At 43.3% G+C, this 17,751-nt stretch overlaps 1 protein-coding gene across 1 annotated transcript in view; it reads right to left on the bottom strand.

Moving 5' to 3' along the window:
* Positions 1-17,751, bottom strand: part of VWA8 (von Willebrand factor A domain containing 8) — a 486,197-nt gene that overhangs the window by 438,708 nt on the left and 29,738 nt on the right. The gene's annotated exons all lie outside the window — the stretch shown is intronic.

The raw sequence follows: 17,751 nt of genomic DNA, 5'->3' as shown, positions 1-17,751 counted from the left end.
AAAATAGACAAAACAATGATTTTAGAAAAATGTATCTAGTGTTTTATATGTATCTTAATCTTATAAAGAAGTGAATGAGATCAGCAACATGTTGTTTTAGGCTGTGATATTAAAGTAGACCTTTCAGTAACTTTACAAGTTTGCTTGATTAATAGGGTTGTAAACCCTGAGGCCGCGTACACACGGTCGATCCATCCGATGAGAATGGTCCGACGGAGCGTTTTCATCGGTTCAACGCTGAAGCAGACCGATGGTCTGATGTGCGTACACACCATGAGTTCAAAAACCGATCGGGTCAGAACGCGGTGACGTAAAACACACGACGTGCTGAAAAAAATGAAGTTCAATGCTTTCAAGCATGCGTCGACTTGATTTGAGCATGTGCGGGTTTTGAACCGATGCTTTTGTGTACTAACCATCGTTTTGACCGATGGTCAGCCGTCCATCGGTTCGATTTTAAAGCAAGTTCTCTAAATCTAAAAAGACCGGACCGATGAAACTGGACTTCAGGCCGTTTTCATCGGTTTGGACCGACCGTGTGTACAGGGCCACAGGGTTTTCACCTTAATGCATTCTATGCATCGGGGCCAATCTCAAAACCATTGCACAGAGGAGGCAAGTATACCATGTTTGTTATTAAAAAAAAAAAGAAGGAAAACACAAACCTTTACAACCCCTAAATTAAATTACTGACAAATCACAATATACAGTAATGGTGAAATTTCAAAAGATACTTCATAATTTCTGATTAACCCCCTCTACCAAGGTATTCAAGTGGTTAAAACAAGCTTACAGCTCCTGCTTCAGCTTGGTATTGATTTTTTTCAGCCGGTAAACTCCCTTTCTGCAAGTGCTTTTAAATATGTAAATGTGATCTGGATGGATGTAAAGGCTCCCTGCGTTGATTCACTGTTGCCTATGGGTAAAGCTCCTCAGCATGGAGAGTGAGAGGCACTCTTCTGTGTTCAGAGCTGTCCAGCTACTGTGGCACAGTAAACAGCTGATCAAGCATAATCTGTTCTTAATTAGCTGCAGTAAAGGGAAGGGGAGACACTGGGGGCTAATAAACCCCTGATGTCTCCATAAAGACTTGTCACCTGTACATGATATCACATAGGGGCTTATTAGCCTCCTTGTATTAGCAATAAAGTTAAATAAAATAAAAAAGTGATACCAATTATATTATTTAAAAAATGTTAATAAAATAAACCCTGACACCCTTGTACACACCCAAATACAAACACGAACATAGGACATGTGCCTGCATATAAACATAAATCTGGCCACATATGTTAGATATCCCTGCAAATATTGGAATAAAAGCAATGGTTCCAGGGCCATAATTCCTGGTTAACGCTAAACTCATAACCTGGAAAGATTTTTAATGTATTGTCTATAGACAATTTTGGGTCATAGTTTTTTGCAATTTCAATGATTGCCACCATTTAATTTAATAGCGCTTTTGTTTTCAGAAAATATATAATTGTAATTTTCTAGCAAACAATGCAGATTTTAACATGTGTATGAAAAAACAAAAAAAGCCCTAGTAGAACAGTAGTTAAAAAGATGTCCTTGTGTTCCAGTGACTTTGTCTAAACTATCACAAGTGTTGCTGCAGCCAGGAAGAATCCTTTCCTCAGTCACTTCTGCAACACTGTAACTTTGTAGCAAGTCACAAAATCAGAGGCCACAGCAAGGGACCAATCTATTTCAGACAATTGTGAACAGCCATGTGCATCATAAAAGCAGCAGGATTTACATGATTGTGTCATCTCTGAAGCAACATTCTCAGTTTAGGTAATAGATGCGGATAATGGGTGATGCCTGATCAAAGATGGTTTCATCCTTCTGGAGAACAAGCAGATGAAGGCATTATATGGGGGAGTTCTGTGGTTTCTGTGAACATGTCACACTCACACGTTCCTTAGAATTAAGAAAAAAAAATATGAGGCTAGGTCCACTTTAAAATAATGCTTAGCCTAAAAAATATTCTTCAGACAATTACATTATCATCAGCATCCTGAACTGCTGACACATGGCAGAAAGGAGCTATTGATTCATTCAATGTAAGCCAAATTATGACCCAACCACCTATCAAATATGAATGCTTCAATTACTGGTTGGAATACTCATGTACAGATGAATATAAACAGTTACTTTCAGGTATTTTCATAATCAATTAGTTGGCCGATTATTGTTTTGATTAATCGGATAATCTTAAAAAAAGTGTGGTGTACAATTTAGTTTATATGTAAATAAAAAAAAGGCAATTTATTCTTAAATATCCATACGCAGTGGTAAATATAAATAACCAACTACAGTAATTGTAATTCCTTCTATTACCTCCACTTTCTCTGGGTTCAGATGCTGAGCTTCCCTGCACAGAGTCTTTAAAGTGATTTTTTTTAACAAACTTGTTATACTTACCTGCTCTGTGTAATGGTTTTGCACAGAGCAGCCCTGATCCTCCACTTCTGGGGTCCCTCACCGATGCTTCTGGCTCCTCCTGCCTTCAGAGTGCCTCAATAGCAAGCTGCAAAGTATAGTATAGAGTGCCCGCTATAGCAAGGTAAAAAAAAACTTCTGCCTTTAGAACCACTCACTTCCTGCCCAGGACTACATGTCCCATGAGGCATTGCTCCTCACACTTTCACATTCACAAATTCTCAGGCACTTAGTGACATGTATGGATGGTGTACTGAGCTGTATGTTTATTGCACTGTATTTCCTGTTATGTAAACAAATAATGCATTCTATATGCAGGCCAACTAATCAACTGGCCGATTAATCGATTATGAAAATAGTTGACAATTAGTTATCGATTAGTTGTTTCGGCCCTACTTTCAGGAAAAAGATTTTTTCACATTGCATATACTATACATTGTGGATTGTCAGATATGCAGCTCAGGATTTTAATTCCAATCATTGGCACAGCCTTCTTGGCACTTGTGACTTGTGTCTCTTGAGGTTGGAGTGCTCCCCACTCATATCCTTGTATATACCTTGAAAACGTTTTCGGTTTATCAGGTACCTTTTTACCATACATTACCAGAGTTTCTGGAAATGATATTGTGTCGATTTGAGCAAATTGTCGTATCCTACAATGTATTGTACCTATTTCTCTTGTTTCACCAAAATTAAATGTATGTACTCTAGATTTTTACAGGTTTTCAAACCTGAGGAGATGATGTTTTACATTATCGTCAGTGGCGTAGCATGGGTTGTCAGCACCCGGGGGAAGGCAAGAAATTTGCGCCCCCCTAACCTGCAGACTTTTTGCACTCCCTGAGTCCCTTCCAACAATAGTACTGACCAGCCTGATTCCTATATTGACCTCTACACTTACCTACATGATTCCTATATTGACCTCTACACTTACCTACATGATTCCTAGACTGACCATTACACTTACCTACCTGTCCACTGCACTGACCTACCCGATTCCTACATTGGCCACAACACTGCACACTGACCACTACACTGCACACTGACTACTACACTGCACACTGACCACAACACTGCACACTGACCACAACACTGCACACTGACCACAACACTGCACACTGACCACTACACACCACTACACTACACACTGACCACTACACCGCACACCACACACCACTACACTACACACTGACTCCACTTTACCCTGCAACACGTGACCTTCGAAAAAAAGAAACCCTCATGCCTAGTACACACGATAGGATTTATCCGTGGATACGGTCCTCCGGACCGTTTCCGCGGATAAATCCTGTGAGGATTTTGATCCGATGGAGTGTACACACCATCGGATCGAAATCCGCACCGAATTCCCATCGCGATGACGTGTCGTCGCCGCGATGATGACGCGGCGACGTGCGCAACGCTGTCATATAAGGAATTCCACGCATGCGTCGAATCATTACGACGCATGCGAGGGATGGGTTCGGACGGATCGATCCGGTGAGTCTGTACAGACCACCGGATCGATCCGCTGGAGCCGATTCCAGCGGATAGATTTCTTAGCATGATCCGCGGGTCAATTTCAGCGGATCGATCCTCTCATGCGTACGGGGCCTAAGGCTAATTCTGCACTAATTTAAGAAGATAATAAAAAAAAAAATTATGATGATAAAGTGTATAAGAAAGCAGCTGGCACTTCAGTACAAAAAACTTAGGATAGATAGCAAGAAATGGAAAAAGTGCAGTGCTATCTGACCCCTACACTGACCCCCTGACACACCTACCTGACATATGCACTGATCCACCTGACTCCTACTTCCTGCACTACTCACATTACACTGATCTACCTGACACCAACACTGACTATTACACTGACTGACACCTACACTGACCCCCGACACCTACACTGACCCCCCGACACCTACACTGACCCCCCGACACCTACACTGACACACACACTGAGCACCCGACACCTACGCTGACCCCCTGACACCTACGCTGACCCCCGACACCTACACTGACACCTACGCTGACCCCTGACACCTACACTGACCCCCGACACCTACACTGACCCCCGACACCTACACTGACCCCCGACACCTACACTGACCCCCGACACCTACACTGACCCCCGACACCTACACTGACCCCCGACACCTACACTGACCCCCGACACCTACCTGACACATACACTGACCCATACACTGACCCCCCGACGCTAACCCCCAACACCTACACTGACCCCCGACACCTATACTGACACCTACACTGACCCCCGACACCTACACTGACACATACACTGACCCCCCGACACCTACCTGACACATACACTGACCCCCGACACCTACACTGACCCCCGACACCGACACATACACTGACCCCCGACACCTACACTGACCTCCGACACCTACCTGACACCTACACTGACACCTAACTGACACATACACTGACCCCCGACACCTACACTGACCCCCCGACACCTACACTGACACGTACACTGACCCCCGACACATACACTGACCCCCGACACCTACACTGACCCCCGACACCTACACTGACCTAATACACAGAACCAACTAACTCCTACAGTAGGAGTCCTACTTCCTGCACTACTCACACCGCCTCCCCCCAGCTTGGTGAAAATCCATCGTCTGAGTCCTCCTTACCTCTCTCTGCTCTTCTCCAGACTCCAGGACTCTCCTCAGGAAGGACAGGACCCCAGCACTGGATGTGCAGAACTGCTTCGGAGTCCCGACTCCCCGCCAGCTCCATCCACCCGCAGCCCGCTCCATGGTGTCAGACACTGCACCTCCCTCCATGCTCCCATCTCCACCGAGCTCCACTCAACACAGCGCCATACCAGAGCGGAGGGGAAGACAGTGGCCACGGCGGCTCACACTTGTCTCCCGCCGCCATGTTCAGAGTTTTCCGGCGCGCTGTGATTGAGCCGATCTCCAGCCGCCATAATTAGTGTCCGGCACGCTGTGATTGGGCGTATGGCGGTCATGTGCGGAGGCTGGACTTCCAGCCCAGCCCCACGCCTCACATGACCCCCATATGCCCAATCACAGGGCACCAAACACTAAACATGGCGGCCGGAGATCGGTGACACAGGAAAAAAAATTAGGAGGAGGCACGGAATGTCGCCCCCCTAAAATGTCGCGCCCGGGGCCACGGAACCCCTGCCCCCCCCCCCCACGCTATGCCACCGATTATCGTACATTGCAATTTGTTAGAGATACCATTCCTACTGTAATCTGCCTGAGTTTTGAAAAAAATGAAAAAAATAATAATAATGCATCAAATATTAGTAAAAAAAAACCAGGCATTATATATTTTCTGAAAGAAGAGACCCTGGACAACAAAATAGTGGTAAGTTGCAGTTTTTATGTTAAATTAGCGCATGTTTATCAAATGCATATTTTCTGACTTTAGCAATAATTATATTACCCATTTTTTTGATAAAATATAAAAGATGAGAACACCTCCTGAGGACATCATCACGAGGAACATACATCAATGTGGAGTTACAGGAAGTGCCACCAAACCACCAGGGACACCCGGAAGTGGCAAGAGGCTCGCAGACATCGGGTGCACAGCCATCGGGTACAGACTTGGTATAGTGGAGCGGGACCCCAATACAATAGAATGTAAAACCCAGGTGCAGGGCTGATTGCACTTTTTTTTGCATTTTTAATGTGAGGATTTTTAATAAAAAAAAAAGTTTTAAACTGTTAGAGTTCCTCTTTCTTTTGTGTTCAATATAATGGGAATGAACTATGTGTTCCTCTTTCTTTTGTGTTCAATATAATGGGAATGAAGAATGTGTATGTCAGGGCTGGGATCAGCCCTTCCATCTCTGAGCTGGCCGCTCAGCTGTCGGATAGTTGACATCTCCCATCTCTCCACAGTGACTCACCTGTTGATGATCCGGCTTGTCAGTCCTGCCTACTTAAAGCCTTCCAGTTCACTTGCTCTCTGCCTTCGCCTTGGTCAACATCACAGAGACTATCTCCTGCGTTCCTGTTGAAGACTTTGCTCGGCTGACATACCTTCTGGCTTTTGATCCTGCTTGCTGTTCTACTACGTTCTTCTCTGGCTCTATAACATTTGGCTCGGCTGACTATCCGATCTGGTTCCTGAACTCTGGCTATGTTTTGATTACGCTTACTCTTTATTATTATTATTATTAAACAAGGGTGATTAAACTGTACTTCTGTCTCCGTCTGATTCAGTGTAACTGGCCTGCTTTTTTGGATAAGTGATTCCTGGAAGGGATAAGGCGTATACTGATCCACTCAATTCGGGAGGTCCTGGCACTCTGGTGAGTTCTGCAGAGTGGTGGTCATGTCACATTGATGGAGTGACGCACTGAAGGACATTTGATGGATTATATCCCACTTTGTAAGCATAGCACTTTTTGATTAACCAAGGACATACGGGAAGCACTTTGGATTATTCATGGACACTTTTTAAACACACAGTGAATGTAATTTTTATGTGTTTTATTGTAAGCAAACATGAATATGGTATTGCACTTTAATGTTTGTAGGCATATCGGGTAATGCACTTTATAATTTGTAGGAGCGCTGTGAATTAGTGTGCCTGGGAGGCACAGGTATAGTGTATATTCCTGCTGGCTACAGACTGCCATATGTCCTCAGGGTGAATGCCTGGAACACAGAATACCTGCATTATGGGCCTTTATCCCTGAAAGTATAGAGCTCTAAAATGTATCCAGAAATTCTGGATGAACCTTCTGTACACTGTAATAAAAAATAAAAAAATTGATTTTTAGTTAATACATATTGCAATACACGATTAATCTGGCCAACTGCGCCAAAGTAATCCCTAACCTGCTCTGCAAAATGTAAATGCTACAGTGAACTCAACGCCACATGGGACAAACACACAAATTGGGGGAGAGCCACTAGGTTCAGGTCTGGCCATTGACCTGCAATGCAACAAAAATAAGTTATACCTCTGCTCAGATCCCAATTAGTGGCATAGCGTGGGGGGTGCGAGGGGGACCTAGGCCCCGGGCGCAACATTTGGGGGGGCACAATCCGCGCCAGTATGTGTCACCTCGCTCCATACATCTAAATTTAATTTTTTGTGACCCCGCACTGCGGCCACCATTTTACTTCTCAAGCCGGCCCCTGGCGCCCTGTGATTGGACGAAAGGGGTCATGTGCAGCAGGTGGGGCTGGCAGGGGATCAGGGGAGTGGGGCTGGCCTTCGCTGTGGTCGCGTTCTTCTCCTCTGAGTCCTCTCACTCCTCTCCAGCCTGTGTCACCGTGTCTCTGTCGCGGCAGGCAGTCTGTGGCCGCCGCCGCTATCTTTTTCTCCTCCTCCTCTCTGGCCCCCGATGACCGATCATGTCCCCGTCCGGACAGGCAGCCTGTGGCCGCGGTGAAGTGCCTTCTCCTCCCAAGGATCACGACTGATCACAGCCCATAAACAGTTTATGAAACAGAGATAATCGGGGGGAGAAGTGTTTGAATTTGTTCTCCCGCGGATTTTCTCCACACACAGAGAATCCTCATAGACTGACACGGCCAGTTTATGAAGCTGTGATCTGAGAACTTCACTGGTGATCTGAGTCAGAATTCACCCTCCCCGATTCACCATCTCAGAGCTGGTGAAGCGGGGAGTGAAGAGGGAATCCCGGGGGTTCTGAGGAGGAAGATTTTTAACTTCCTTCTACCTTGTTCTGACCCCCCAACACTGTAACCATGTCCCCCTGTAATATTTATATATATATATATATATATATATATATACACACACACACACACACACACACACTATATATATATATATATATATATATATATATATATATATATATATATATATATATATATATATATATATATATATATATATATATATATACATATATATATATATATATATATAAATAATGTGTACGTGTATATATATTTATATATATCAGGGCTCGACAAATCCCGGGCGCCAGGTCGCCATGGCGACTAGAAATGGGGCCCTGGCGACTTGGCTTGGAAGGGGGGGCAAAAAAAAAAAAATTTTTTTTTTTTTTTTTTTTTTTTTGAGCTGGGGCCATCTGGTGGTGAGCCGTTGGTATTACACGTTATTACCACCAGATGTGAGCTGGCGCCATCTGGTGGTGGCCGTTGGTATTACAAGTTAAGCATTACAAGTTAAACAGCAATTCTAATGTCATTTTTCACTATTTTCACTGCCATCTTCTTCCCTCTAATTAGAACCCCCAAACATTATATATATTTTTTATCCTAACACCCTAGAAAATAAAATGGCAAACGTTGCAATACTTTCTGTCATGCCGTATTTGCGCAGCGGTCTTACAAGCGCACTTTTTTGGTGAAAAAATTACACTTTTTTTAATTAAAAAATAAGACAATAGTAAAGTTATCTCCATTTTTTTTTTTAATATTATGAAAGATAATGTTACGCCGAATAAATTCATACCCAACATGTCATGCTTCAAAATTGCGTCCGCTCGTGGAATGCAGACAAACTTTTACCCTTTAAAATCTTCATAGGCGACGTTTAAAAAAAATCTACAGGTTGCATGTTTTGAGTTACAGAGGAGGTCTAGGGCTAGAATTATTGCTCTCGCTCTACCAATCGCGGCGATACCTCACGTGTGTGGTTTGAACACCGTTTACATATGGGGGCGCTGGTCACGTATGTGTTCGCTTTCTGCGCGCAAGCTCGTCGGGACGGGGCGCGTTTTCTGGCTCCTAACTTTTTTACCTGGCTCCTAGATTCCAAGCAAATTTGTCAACCCCTGATATATATAATGTGTGTGTATATACATGTATATACAATGTATGTGTATACATATATATATTATATTATGAAGGGGGACTCGTTATTTTAATTACATTACCCACGCCATCTGTCAGTGTACTGAGCGGTGATAATTTATCACTGCTCAATAAACTGACATCTCGGTTTTTCTGTGAATTTCTGGTACTGTAATCTCATAAAGTCTCACGAGATTCCAGTATCAGGGGCCGTTCTCCACTGTTTGAAGAGTTGGTAGATCACTTCACTCCTCCAAGGGTGAAGCGATCTTCTCCGCTTCATAAACAGGCACACAGAGGAGTAAAATCTCCTCTGTGAATGCCGGAGAACGAAGCAGTGAATAGATTTCACTGCTTCATAAAAGGACACCTTAGTGTGCCCATCAGTCACATTGTCCCCTTTCCTTTGTCACACAGCGCAGACATCACCACTTTTTTCACTGCAATATGTAGATTTGGGTTTAATACTATTATGTACAACTTAAGGCTCCTGAATGACAGTTTAAACAATTAGAAAATGCACTGACTGTGTGATATACAAGACTCAAAGTAAATAAAAAAACTTCCTTCACCTGCACTGACTGTCAGTTAAAAAAGCAGTGGGCAGGACTAGGTGTGTCCCCATGCTGATTGACATGTACAAGTTTGTGAATCGGTAGTGATAATGCTGATAGCCACGCCCCTTGCAACATTTTTTCCATCCCACTGTAGTCCAAGCAAGCACAGCCTACATGAGAGTATCACTGCCACACTATTACAGAAAGCTGCATTATCTGGAACTCGTTGTAAAGCTTGTGGTTTTATCTATTTATTTATTTATTTAAATAACAATGAAGTTAATACTTAACTGCTCTGTGCATCTCCTCTTCTCGGATGTCCCGCCGACATTTCTGGCCCCTCCCTTCTGGCAAGTGCCCACTCGTACGGGCTCGCACCAGAGCCTCCCTGTCTGCATCTATTGACAGACAATGGGAAGCAGCCCCATCCCCTGCTCCCTCGTCACTGGTTTTGATTGCAAGGAATGCATTAAGGTAAAAAAATATTTAGAACCACTTTAACAGATATTTGTGCAACTAAGGGGGGGGGGATTAAGAGAAAACTGTGTACAAAAACACGTATAAGTAAAAGCAGAAGTAAAATTGGTTTGGTAGCAAGTTCTGACAGGTAAGCTTTTTATATAACTGAAGAGACTGTGTATGTTTCTACCTGCTTGTTTGGGTACACTGATCAGCACATGCCCAGTTCAGTGTGATTCTGCGATATAACTTCCATGTACATGTGCAGGAGTTAAAAAGTAACTCCACTTTTGTTAAGAAATAAAAAAAAAGGAATTGTTGTTGCAGATTCCTACCTTTTGTTAATCTCAAAAAAATAGCAGTTTGTCTGTGTCCATGTGCAAAATGCATGTAAATGGGAATGACTTATAATTAACAATCAGCTGCTGCACTTTCATGATTCTAATGAGAAAGTTGCAGGGTCTGCATCCATTTTAAATGCGATTTCCCTGTGGGAGTATAATGACATTTTTGTTGCGAGGATGCCCAAAATCTGACTTTATTCAGACTTCTGGGAAAATCAGTAAACATTTCTAGGGGGTGTTCTGTACATCATCTGTGTACAGCATGCCTCCAGGTAGTCAAATTGCATTGCATTTTAAAAAACTGACAGCTCTGCAGATTGAAAAGGAAATGTAATTTTTAGAGGGGAGAAGACAATGAACTTGGAAGAAGACCAGGTGAAGATGGAAGCACTGGCAACTGAGGGGCCGATGAGTTCATGTTGCTTTTGTCACTTTCCACTCACAGAATAAGGGAAGGGAGGGTACCTGTAAGCAAAAATGATACTGCAGCAACAAAAATATGAGGTCCCAAATCCTTGCTAGACAGCGATGTGCTGTGGGGCAGAGAGGTCTATATTTTAGGAATGGACAGGACAGAAATACAAATCCTTTTGACAGGTATGGCGCCACACCTGCATGATATAATAAAAGTTTACAGCAAAGTGCAGCTAACCCGCAGAAAATCCACAGGTGCACTGCGCTGCACCCGCGGTTTGGGCAAATCACAGTGCATCAGTGTGAAAGCAGCCTTAGGGCCCTTTCACATGATCGGTCCGACCCAATCAGACTTACTATTCACCTCTATGGAGCAGCAGATGTAAATGGACTTGTGTCTGTTTACACCCGCCGAATCTAAAAAAAAAAAAATAGAAATGGATCTGCCCCCTTCCATGTGGGCAAATCAGATTGAAATAGAGGACCCGTAGAGTGGGCTGTGTCCGTGGACACGGACCTGTCATCCTCCTGCTCCTCTTATTGTGGCCCACGACCAGTTACCAATTTGCTTAAGTGGCCCTCGCTCTTCAAAAGGTTGGGCACCCCTGGTAAATGGCTAGCTTTAATCAACAATCTGTTTACTTCTTGACCATCTATCTACCTTACTCTAGTACCGCTGGTTCCTCTATGCTTTTCTTTTTACCATTGTTCATTTGATCATCATTCTATTTGATCTAATTGCTCTGGTTGAATTTTGAATGAATCATGTCTGTTATCTCTAGCTCTTCTGCAATTCATAAATAATTATATGGTAATTAAAGTACACTTTTCAATGAACAAGAAGTGGATTCTGAAATGACATTGCTGGTGTAACACTGGTAGTTCATTAAATCTGAAGTATAATCTGCTTACATTCTGCCTCTACTAGCACCTCCTCCGTCATCAACATGCTAATGACCTTTTTAATCAAAATCTTTCCAATTATAGGACATAAGTAATGTTAGATCTAATGCTGGCAGATGGGAGGGGCTGGCAGGCTGATGTACATAGCTTCCGGAAAACTGCACAGCGTTTGCCATCAGTACTCCCTAATGCAAGCAGTAGGCTGGCTCTTAGGGGGGTTAAATAAATGTCAATATGCCTCGATTTGATGTCTGGAGGAGTGGGCATTCCTAAACAGCCTATGCATGTAGACCACCCTAAGTAATGCCCACTAAGATGCAGTTCACATGTAGTCTTCTTTTGGACGGTTCTGCGGTGCTTTTTGCTGTGCATTGTTACCATGATTTGCGTTTTTTATTATTATTTTTTTTTTTTTGGGCCAATTTGTTGTTGGGCAGATTAAAAAACGTGGCAAAATCACAGTTATAACACACTACATGCTTTTCTGCAGCTTCTCCTTTGAAGTCTATTGAACCAAAAACCGCAAAAAAAAAAAAAAAAAGGCCTCGTTTTGAACTTAAAGCGGGGGTTCACCCTATAAACCCAAAAAAAAAAAAATAATTTCTTCTACCATAAAATCAGGCATTGTAGCGCGAGCTACAGTATGCCTGTCCCGATTTTTTTATCCCCGTACTCACCGTGTACTCGTACATCGAAGATACCGACTCCCCTCGGGGAATGGGCGTGCCTATGGAGACGGAGGATGATTGACGGCCGGCTCTGGCGCGTCACGCTTCTCCGGAAATAGCCGAAATAGGCTTGGCTCTTCACGGCGCCTGCGCATAGCCTGTGCGCAGGCGCCGTGAAGAGCCGAGACCTACTCCGGCTGTCTTCGGGGAGAGTGACGTGCCAGGGCCGGCCGTCAATCATCCTCCCTCTCCATAGGCACGCCCATTCCCCGCGGGAGCCGAAATCTATAATGTACGAGTACACAGTGAGTACGAGGGTAAAAAAATCGGGACAGGCATACTGTAGCTCGCGCTACAATGCCTGTCTCGATGGTAAAATCGTGTCACTGAGGGTGAACCACCGCTTTAAGGTCCCTGACACGTTCCAAAAACGCAATGGCTGAAAAAAGCATAGATGTGAACATGTCCCATTGGAAACCATGTTAAATGAACCGTAGTGCATTTCTGCAAAAAGCACCAAAGAACGCATAGGTGTAAACCAAGCGCCTATGATTGAAAGAACTGAAAAACTATAAATGAATAGAGCAGGCACCAGGTTTGGCTGGGGAGAAAAGTGCTAGGTGATTCTAGACATCCTCCAGCAATGAAATGTGTCTGATTTGATGAAGCTTATAATGCAGAGTGTGAGAAGCTCACAGCATGCAGTGAATCTAGAGTAGTGGTCTCCAAACTGCGGCCCAGGGGCCAGATGCGGCCCTTTGTGTGATTTTATCCGGCCCTTGGGGCACTATTTCTTCCACTGATACCAACAATGGGGCATAGTTTCTCCTACTGACACCAACAATGGGGCCCAATGACACCATCAAAGGGGCCCAATGACATCAACGATGGGTCACAATTCTTCCCAATGAAACCAACGAAGGGACAAAATTCCTCACAGTGACACCAAGGATGGGGCACAATTCCTTACAATGACGACACCAATGATAGGGGACAATTCCTCACAATGACACTCAATAATGGGGCACAGTTTTTCCTCAATGACACCAACAATGGGACCCAATGACAGGGCACAATTACTCCCACTGAAACAAAACTAATGTCAGGACCTTTTCGACTCCCACTGACCACTGTCCGGCCCTCATAAACTCTGAAGGACAGTAAACTTGCCCTTTGCTTAGAAAGTTTGGAGACCCCTGATCTAGAGTAAGCATTTTTAGTACAGGAGAGGAGTCTGTACAAATGTCCTTTTGCACTCCTTTGACATCATATACTTTGCTTGTAGCAGGTGCAAGGCTGCATATTGTGGGGCTGCAATAACATCATGTCAGAGACCAGTTTCAAGACAGGGTGATATCTTTTTTTATCTTGACTAAAGATGATGGTATACACTGCTTGCACTGGATTCATATAAAAGCCTTTTCAGAACTTTTTATTCTATAAACATATGCACCCAATAAACTATTTATTAATTACAGGTAAAACTTATATAATGCTGTAAATGTTAATGTACACAGGGTAAATGTGCTGTCCCCTCAAAATAACTCAACACACAGCCAATAATATCTAAACCGCTGGCAACAAAAGTGAGTACACCCCTAAGTGAAAATGTCCAAATTGGGCCCAAAGTGTAAAAATTTTGTGTGGCCACCGTTATTTTCCAGAACTGCCTTAAACCTCTTGGGCATGGAGTTCACCAGAGCTTCAGTTGCCACTGGAGTCCTCATCCACTCCTCCATGACGACATCACAGAGCTGGTGAATGTTAGAGACCTTGCGCTCTTTCACCTTCCGTTTGCGGATGCTCAATAGGGTTTAGGTCTGTAGACATGCTTGGCCAGCCCATCACATTTAACTTCTTTAGCAAGACAGTGTTTGTCTTGGAGGTGTGTTGGGGTCGTTATCATGTTGGCCCAGTCTCCGAGGGGGGGGTTCATGCTCTGCTTCAGTATGTCACAGTACATGTTGGCATTCATGGTTCCCTCTATGAACTGTAGCTCCCCAGTGCTGGCAGCACTCATGCAGCCCCAGACCATGACATTCCCACCACCATGCTTGACTGTAGGCAAGACACACTTGTCTTTGTACTCCTCACCTGGTTGCCGCGACACACGCTTGACACCATCTGAACCAAATTTTATCTTGGTCTCATCAGACCACAGGACATGGTTCCAATAATCCATGTCCTTAGTCTGCTTGTCTTCAGCAAACTGTTTGCGGGCTTTCTTGCGCATCATTTAGAAGAGTCTTCTATCTGGGACGACAGCCGTGCAGACAAATTTGATGCAGTGTGCGACATATGGTCTGAGCACTGACAGGCTGATCCCACACCCCTTCAACCTCTGCAGCAATGCTGGCACCACTCATACATCTATTTCCCAAAGACAACTTCTGGATATGACGCTGAGCATGTGCACTCAACTTCTTTGGTCGACCATGGCGAGGCCTGTTCTGAGTAGAATATGTCCTATTAAACCACTTTATGGTCTTGGCCACAGTGCTGCAGCTCAGTTTCAGGGTCTTGGCAATCTTTTTATAGCCTAGGTCATCTTTATGTAGAGCAACAATTATTCTTTTCAGATTCTCAGAGAGTTCTTTGCCATGATGTGCCATGTTGAACTTTCAGCAACCAGAACGAGAGAGAGCGATGACACCAAATTTAACACACCTGCGACCTTGTAACACTGGTCGCAGTCACATGTCACATGACACCGGGGAGGGAAAATGGCTAATTGGGCCCAATTTGGACATTTTTACTTAGGGTGAACTCACTTTTGTTGGCAGTGGTTTAGACATTAATGGCTGTGTGTTGAGTTATTTTGAGGGGATGGCAAATTTACACTGTTATACAAGCTGTACACTCACTACTTTACATTGTAGCAAAGTGTAATTTCTTCAGTGTTGTCACATGAAAAGATATAATAAAATATTTACAAAAAAGTGGAGGGGTGTAAATCTCTTTTGTGAGATACTGTATAAATTGTACATTCACATCAATCCCTGCCCTTAAGAAGCTTACAATCTAAGGTCCCTAACTCACATTCACATAGTAGGGTCAATCTAAACAGGAGCCTGTAAATGAATGTGACCTGACACACACACACACACTATATAAAAACACATGGTGGCCTCCATCCCTAATTTGGTAGGTAGGAAGGAAGAAATGTCAGGTAAGAATAATAACATAGAAATTAAGTTACAGTACATGATTATTTATTACAATCTAGAATTCATATCAGATATTTTGTATCAAATAGATAGGTAGTCACAAGACTTACACTTAAATATGCTCCTCATAGCATGCAATACAAAGAAAAAATACATAGCAAATATACATGGTAAAATAAATCAATTGAAAAAACATATGTAATAGAGACAAGTAACTGTTGACATCTAGCGGCGCTCAACGCGTTTCTTGGCATTACAGCCATTCATCAGGCGTGTTATGAAGTAATATACTGGAAAGGAAAATAGACAGGGGTTAATGATAATGTCCATAGAATTAGGGAGGACAGAGAGACTATGTCCCAACAAGGTGGAGATAAATTGGGAAACTTACTTCACAGCCTCAAGGCCAAGTCTGGTATCCACCAAAGAAAGCGGGGGTATGGGCATAATGTCTCCCCCGGGGTTGAGACGGTGGAACCCACCAATGCAGGAAAACAGCGCCCAGAGCACAACACAGTAGTCACAGCATGATCCAAATTACTATGCGTGCACAAGGAGTGTATAGTGTTCCTGGAACAAATGTGTCAAAAATTGATTAATTGGAGCAACGGATGGTTCATTTCCTTGACTCAATCACAAGGAGCCACACACCTATCCCACACACAGGTTACCCCTTTCGCTGGGAGCTCAGTCACCATCTTTTGGTATGTTTTTTTTCCTCCCTCTACTTGGTTTTATTTTACACACACTCCCCCATGTAGTCCCCTTGAGGGAACACACAGATGTTTTGCTACACTAATTTTACACTTTTTAATGAATCCATTTTTGCCACATTTGTTCCAGGAACACCATGCACTCCTCGTGCTCACATAGTAATTTGCATCATGCTGTGACCACAGTGTTGTGCTCTGGGCGCTGTTATCTATCCTTGGAGGGTTCCCCCATCTCAACCCCCGGGGGAGACATCATGCCCGTAACCCCTGCTTTCCTTGGTGGATACCAGACTTGGCCTTGAGGCTGTGAAGTAAGTTTCCCAATTTGTCTCCACCTTGTTGAGACATAGTCTCTCTGTCCTCCCTTACTCTAAGGGCATTATCATTAACCCCTGTCCATTTTCCTTTCCAGTATATTACTTCATAACACTCCTGATGAATGGCTGTAATGCCAAAAAACGTGTTGAGTGCCACTAGATGCCAACAGTTACTTGTCTCTATTACAAATGTTTTTCAATCAATGTATATTTGCTATGTCTATTTTCTCTTTGTATTGCATGCTATGAGCAGCATATTTAGTTGTGTGACTACCTATCTATTGGATACAAAATATCCAATATGAATTCTAGATTGTAATAAATACATCATGTACTGTAACTTAATTTCTATGTTGTTATTCTTACCTGACATGGCGGTCCCTCATTCAAAGTCCCACAAATTCTTGCTTCCTACCTAGACAGGAGCCTATTAACCTACCAGCATGTCTTTGGAGTGTTGGAGGAAACAGGAGTACACAGAGAAAACCGACACTGGCACTGGAAGAACATGCAAACTCTAGGCAGGGAGTGCTGTGGTTGGGATTCAACCCGGAGACCCTAGTGCTGCTTGGCAGAAGTGCTAACAACTGAGCCACTGTGCTGCAAATAACACATTTTTCAGCCTAATTAAATATTGGATTGAAACCTTTGCTTCCACTGAGGGTATACGTGAATTTGTATTGTATTGGACAAAATAGAATCTAATCTATAATTATTTCTCAAATCCAATACATTTAAACAGCCTGAGCAATTGAAATAATCTCACTATTAAGTATAGATATGATAGTTTAGATATGGATTAAAAGGTAAATAGGACTATACTAGAATACAGATAATTTATCAAGAGAATTGCTAATTATAATCTATTAGAAGATCAACAAGAGTTTATTAATGGCTTTGGGGAACATTTCCATGGCTAGAAGATTAATCAATCGCTTAATGACCATTTCTG

This window comes from Rana temporaria, chromosome 2 (genome assembly GCF_905171775.1).
Source record: "Rana temporaria chromosome 2, aRanTem1.1, whole genome shotgun sequence".
Classification (NCBI taxonomy): Eukaryota; Metazoa; Chordata; class Amphibia; order Anura; family Ranidae; genus Rana; species Rana temporaria.
This window is presented reverse-complemented; position numbering and strand designations above follow the sequence as displayed.